Source organism: Haliotis rufescens, unplaced genomic scaffold (genome assembly GCF_023055435.1).
Source record: "Haliotis rufescens isolate VD_foot unplaced genomic scaffold, xgHalRufe1.0.p SCAF_25, whole genome shotgun sequence".
NCBI lineage: Eukaryota > Metazoa > Mollusca > Gastropoda > Lepetellida > Haliotidae > Haliotis > Haliotis rufescens.
This window is the reverse complement of record NW_025963946.1, coordinates 2666748-2674456: the sequence shown is the minus strand read 5'-3', so window position 1 is coordinate 2674456 and position 7709 is coordinate 2666748.

Sequence of the window (7709 nt, the reverse complement as noted above, 5' to 3'; positions counted from 1 at the left end):
TAAATTTGAACCAGATTACTCATTAAGCATATACATGGTCAAACATGACAGTTCCTACCGAAATTACTGAAACATTAGGCACTCATGAAGATCTGAAGAGCAACGACCACGTGGTGAGGTACTGGGTAATACTTATCGCTGCCCCCCCCCCCCCCCCCCCCGGTAAAATTTTCGATCACCATTTGACTTTTCTGCCTCACATGAAATATGTGAAGAATATATGTCTGAAGGCCAAGGACTTACTGGAAGTTTTTGTCAAACTCTACGTGGGAAGGAGATCAGAAAACCCTCCTTCAACTATACAGAGCACTTATCCGCTCCAAACTAGATTATGGCTCCATCATTTATGGTGGAGCTTGTGTAAGCAATTTAAAAAATCGAGATCCTATTCACCATCAAGAGAGGCTTTCTCTTTCGAACTTCGTCGATACCAAGTCTGTATGTCGAGGCTGATGAGCTGTCCCTTCAACAACGCCGCATTAAATTATCTTTGCAATATATAACTAAATTACGTTCTTCGAAATCCAATCCAGCTTATGACTGTGTTTTTAGTCCTCTGTATGAAAATCTCTACCAAACAAAATTATGTCTTATTCAACCACATGGAATAAGAATATAATCCCCTGCTGCGCCAATAATTCTGGGAAATATTTCCCCAACTCAGCTTTTCACTTCTCCACCATGGCAGTTGGTGAAGCCAGAGGTTGACCTAACATTAACTGAACTAAAGAAATCTGACACAAATCAACTAATGTATCAACAACAATATAATGAATTACGAAGCATATATGATACTTACAAATCAATATTTACAGATGGATCCAAGGATGGTGACGCTGTTGCCAGCGACACTATCATTGGATCCAGGATTTCCTCATCCAGATGACCAAAACTGTTCTATTTTTACAGCAGAAGCAAATGCTATCTTAACAGCACTTCAATACATCAACAGACAATCTCTACATAAACAGTTCATAATTTTTTTCAGATTCTCTTTTTTGCCTCCAGGCTATTAAAAACATGTCTTCCACGCATCCACTTTTCAATTGTTGAATTATTAAATGATATTGCTACTGGCTAATGCGACATCGTTTTCTGTTGGTTACTCAGCCATGTTGGAATCACTGGGAACACAATGGCCGCTGCTGCCGCAAAAGCAGCACTCAACAAATCTGTGACGCGACTTTGTATCCCATACACCGATATCAAACCTCTTATCAGATGTTACATCGAGATCTGATGCAAAAGAAGTGGGACACCCAAGTGGGTATAAATAAATTACATGAAATTAAACCAATTATTCTTCGATATACCCGGGTTGTCAGTCCAGATTTGAAGAGGCCATTATGTGACAATATCGTATTGGCCACAACAGATATACCCATGAATATCTATTGAACGGTATTCGTTTCGTATTCCTTGTGATGATTGCATGTTCTGCTTGACCGTATTGATTTTTCCATCACAAAGTATAAATATTATAGAGTAAAACAGTTAAGGACCTTTTTTAGTCATGCACATTCTCGTTGAATATTGTGCTTTTTAAAGGAAATAGAATTAATTCATAAATTTTGATATACATCATGTGTTTTTTTTATATATTGGTAGTGCCAGATAATAACCTAAATTGTTTGTGGCTGTACACTCGGGGGGGGGGGGGGGGGGGGGGTAGAAGTAGCGTAAAATTATTGTCCCCCTCAAGGGGTATGTAAGTTCCACATCATTCGAAGTAATTTTATGCATGTCAGACTTTTAAACGTAGTATTTTCGTCATTTTAATCTCAGGCTTAACTGGTCAACTATCGCCAGTTACTGAAGGGTGGTGTAAGTCCTGACGGGGTCCATGTCCCCATGGTCCCTGGGGTGGTGATCACCCTTCAGTGACTGACGATCTCTAGCCCATTTTTATATTGTGCTGTTCATTGATACCAACTGCTTTTTAATATTCTCAACTAGTTTTAAATCGAATCTGTGATATTCTAGGTGTTGTACTGTCCATCGTTGGCAGCTTTATATTTCGTCTAAATATATGCACCATTAACACACATCTTCTCGTCACGATATAGCTTAAATACTGCCGATGTGACGTTAAATATTAACTCACTCACTCACTCATCATAGCAGATATACACGTGAATATTTATTGAAAGGTGAAGATCCTCCATTTTGTAGCCCTTGTGATGAGAGAATCACAGTCTAGCATGTCCTGCTTGACTGTATTGATTTTGCTATCACAAGGGATAAATATTTCAAACCATTATCTCTCAAGGATCTTTTTAATTGCAGAATATGTGTTCTTAATATTCGCCTAATTTTTTCTCTAATCACCAACGCCTAAAAGGGATTATGTAAATCCTGCTAGGGATCATGTTTGTTAGTTGGTTTGTTGTTTAACGCCGCACTCAGCAATATTCAGGCTATATGACGGCGGTCTGTAAATAATCGAGTCTGAACCAGACAATCCAGTGATTGTTATCATGAGCATCAATCCACGCAATTGGGATCGATGACATGCATCAAACAAGTCAGCGAGCCTGACCACCCGATCCCGTTAGTCGCCTTTTACGACAAGCATAGTCACCTTTTACGGAAAGCATGGGTTGCTGAAGACCTATTCTAACCCGGAATCTTCACGGGTCAGGGATCATGTAGGTAGCAAAAGTACTGTAAGTCCCCATGGTCCCCAGTTAGGTGATCTACCTTCAGGTGCTGGTTTCCTATAGCCTTTATATTTTGTATCGTTACATGTAGTGAAATGTTTTAATGGTTGTATACTAGTGTGAAATAATAATCTGTGATATTTTAGTTTTCACTGTCCTTCGTTTTCAGGCTTTTATTTTTTAAATGTATATATTGTGTATAACTTTAGTTAGTCACGATATGGCTTAAATACTGCCGATGTGACTATAAATCTTAACTCACTCACTCACACTGACTCACTGAACGTTATATGTCATCATGATAATTCACACAATATGCCTTGACACTTAAGATAACGAAGCAGGACAAATTCCAACCCTGAAAATACACTGGTTGCATTACAACGCATTGGCTGACATGATGGATAGAAACCTCCACTACCCAGACTAGGGCTGTAATCCCTGGGAACGATTGAAGAGAAGCAATTTCGCCACAAAATCCTAATGACACTGTCAATGACGTTGATGAACAGCCCATTGAGATCAGGATAAAATCACATCTTTTCACATCCTTCATAAGTGGACCAAACTTTAATGACTTTCAAGAAGATATAATGAAAATATTATTTGCTTCTATCCTTGTGAACACTGTATTTGTGCTGGAAGTTATTCGACGATGTACGTACATATATTCGCGTCCTATAATATGGTCCTATGTTGAGCGATTGTTTGAAGCCATATTTAATAACAGTTATGGCACAGCGTTTCAGCTTAATTTGGAGTAAAGTCATACAGGTCTAAGACGTATACCTACATTCGTTAAACCCACGAACACGTGTACGATGCTTCCAACCATGTATCGTAATTAGGGCGAGAATACCATTCGAACCTGATATTGGATTCTGCCATAGGGAAGCAACACTAGTACTGAACAGGCTTTAAAAAACCCGTGAAGATTCGTGGTAGAATAGGTCTTCAGCAACCCATAAAAGGCGACTATGCTTGTCGTAAGAAGCGACTAAGGGGATCGGGTGGTCAGGCTCGCTGACTTGGTTGATACATGTGTTGATTGCATGTATCGATGCTCATGATATCAATCACATGATTGTCTGGTCCATACTCTGTTATTTACAGACCGCCGTCATATAGCTAGAATATTGCGGAGTGCGGCGTTAAACAACCAACAAACAAACAAACTTTATGATGTCTCAACACGATTCAGACTAAGAGTGGAGACACAAGGGTCGTTATTCTTGTTGGTTAATACCACAGTGGAATATTATTCGGGTGCCTTTAGTAGTAGTTACTCCTCAGGGCCCCCAGGTGAAAATTAGTCCCAGGAACACTTCGCCTGTCGTGCAAGTCGACTTAATGGATCAGGTCAGGCTTGGAGACTTGTTTGAGTGTAAATGATCCCCAACGGCGTGAAGTAATCACTGGTTTGTCTGATCGAGACGTCATTACTTATATCCAATCATCATGTAACTATTACTGTCGTGAATATAGGTCTAAATACACGTCACTCACATATAGACAAATAGAGAGGTATTATGGAACATATCACATTGGTATTGCTCGTTGGTTGGTTGGTTGGTTGGTTGGTTTGTTGTTTAACGCCGCACTCAGCAATATTCCGGCTATATGACGGCGGTCTGTAAATAATCGAGTCTGGACCAGACAATCCAGTGATCAATATCATGAGCATCGATCCACGCAATTGGGATCGATGACATGCATCAACCAAGTGAGCGAGCCTGACCACCCGATCCCGTTACTCGCCTCTTACGACAAGCATCGCCGTCTTTTACGGCAAGCATGGGTTGCTGAAGACCTATTCTACCACGGATCTTCTACCGCGTAGAGGAGGCATATGACACTGCATGGAAACATGTTATTTTAAAAGATTTACATGATTTTGGATGCTTGTCGTAAGAGGCGACTAACGGGATCGGGTGGTCAGGCTCGCTCACTTGGTTTGATGCATATCACCGATCCCAATCGAGTGGATCGATGCTCATGATGCTAATCACTGGGCTGTCTGGTCCAGACTCGACTATTTACAAACAAACAAATATAAATATTTTTAAAACATCTTGCAACGATTTCGATGTACATGTTGGGGCAGACATTTTCTTCTTGCAAACATTTTCTGGTACAATCCACAACTCCATTCAACAAAATAGGAGGTCATCCGTCAACAGAATATTAATAGTGAAAATCATAGATATTGCAGATGATATGACATGATATTTCCATGTGTTTCAACTCGGTTCCATTATATAACCCAATAATGAGAATCGGGAATCGGTGTCGTTGCACTGTGATTGGCTGAAAGTCCCCTAAGACTGTTACACGACATATTCCTCACATCAGGATAAGCTTATCATGTCTCCGCAGCCACCACATAACATTCTGGGAATCAACAAAGGCTCTAAATGATACAGACAAACACAATAACTGAGACCCTTGGGGATGCGGACGAAGAGATGGACAAACTAATGGGTTTTACAAAAGGTCTTGTCAAAGGCATGGAAATTACCTTAAAGGGATTATAGACGGAAATAATGGAAAAGGCAATGCTCACTCAAGAACATTACGTGGAATCTGTAACGTTGGAAAATCGAGACAGATTATTCTCTAGCGAAGAGTATATATGCAATGAAGCCACTGAAAGACTATTGCGAAACTCAGGAATAGCCTTCGACGAGAGCACAAATCTGACGAGCAATTTTTCTACATGCATGAAAAGCAATCTGTAGTTTATTTTGGCTATTGGCACTCGGCAATGTTGAAAGAGAATATATCTATGGTGCCTGAATAAAACAAATAGGAGAAAGAGCGGCGAATGTGTATTTCATATTTGATCAAGTCAAGATGGCCATGAAAAATATCAAAATGGACACATCGCAATATTATTATCTTTGTTTGTTTGCTGTTTTGCGCCGCACTCAGCAATATTCCAGCTGTATGGCGGCGATATTAATACCTATACAGCTATGTAAATATATACTCTTAAAAAAGAAACGCAAAGCCAGAATTGTGTGAAGCAGGAAAATACAGTTTTACGAGAAACCGTACAAGGTATTGAGCCACAATTTTGTGCAGTACGTGCAGCTCCATGGCTCTTTTGTTAATGCACTGGGTGCGTTTTTTGCGAATCGTACGTTTTTCCCGACTAATTGTTTGCATGTTCTTGTTGTGATCATTTTGGTACGGGAAATTTGTCACTGACACTATAACACATTAAACCTCTTCATTTTGCACCTCAAAGTTTGCTTTTGTGGCCAAAAATATCTGTATTGCGTTTCATTTTTGAAGAGTATTTATTATAAAGATCAAGTTATTTATGTGATTAAAGTATGTTTTAAAGTGTTTACTTTCCTAATTCAACACATAGTGCAACAGTTCTTTCTTTCGTTATCCAAGACATAGAGTTCAGTGTTTTCTCCCGTTATTCAGCACATAGAATTCCGTGTTTGCTTCCATTATTCGACACAAAGCGTCAAATGATTTCTTCCGTTATTTAACTCATAGAGTAAATTGTTTTCTTCCGTTATTTAACACATAGAGTAAATTGTTTTCTTCCGTTATTTAACACATAGAGTAAATTGTTTTCTTCCGTTATTTAACACATAGAGTAAATTGTTTTCTTCCGTTATTTAACACATAGAGTAAATTGTTTTCTTCCGTTATTTAACACATAGAGTAAATTGTTTTCTTCCGTTATTTAACACATAGAGTTAATTGTTTTCTTCCGTTATTTAACACATAGAGTAAATTGTTTTCTTCCGTTATTTAACACATAGAGTAAATTGTTTTCTTCCGTTATTTAACACATAGAGTAAATTGTTTTCTTCCGTTATTTAACACAAAGCGTCAAATGATTTCTTCCGTTATTTAACACCTTAGAGTAAATTGTTTTCTTCCGTTATTTAACACCTTACAGTAAATTGTTTTCTTCCGTTATTTAACACATAGAGTAAATTGTTTTCTTCCGTTATTTAACACAAAGCGTCAAATGATTTCTTCCGTTATTTAACACCTTAGAGTAAATTGTTTTCTTCCGTTATTTAACACCTTACAGTAAATTGTTTTCTTCCGTTATTTAACACATAGAGTAAATTGTTTTCTTCCGTTATTTAACACATAGAGTAAATTGTTTTCTTCCGTTATTTAACACATAGAGTAAATTGTTTTCTTCCGTTATTTAACACATAGAGTAAATTGTTTTCTTCCGTTATTTAACGCATAGAGTAAATTGTTTTCTTCCGTTATTTAACACATAGAGTAAATTGTTTTCTTCCGTTATTTAACACATAGAGTAAATTGTTTTCTTCCGTTATTTAACACATAGAGTTAATTGTTTTCTTCCGTTATTTAACACATAGAGTAAATTGTTTTCTTCCGTTATTTAACGCATAGAGTAAATTGTTTTCTTCCGTTATTTAACACATAGAGTTAATTGTTTTCTTCCGTTATTTAACGCATAGAGTAAATTGTTTTCTTCCGTTATTTAACACATAGAGTAAATTGTTTTCTTCCGTTATTTAACACATAGAGTAAATTGTTTTCTTCCGTTATTTAACACATAGAGTAAATTGTTTTCTTCCGTTATTTAACACAAAGCGTCAAATGATTTCTTCCGTTATTTAACACATAGAGTAAATTGTTTTCTTCCGTTATTTAACACATAGAGTTAATTGTTTTCTTCCGTTATTTAACACATAGAGTAAATTGTTTTCTTCCGTTATTTAACACAAAGCGTCAAATGATTTCTTCCGTTATTTAACACATAGAGTAAATTGTTTTCTTCCGTTATTTAACACATAGAGTAAATTGTTTTCTTCCGTTATTTAACACATAGAGTAAATTGTTTTCTTCCGTTATTTAACACATAGAGTTAATTGTTTTCTTCCGTTATTTAACACATAGAGTTAATTGTTTTCTTCCGTTATTTAACACATAGAGTAAATTGTTTTCTTCCGTTATTTAACACATAGAGTAAATTGTTTTCTTCCGTTATTTAACACATAGAGTAAATTGTTTTCTTCCGTTATTTAACACAAAGCG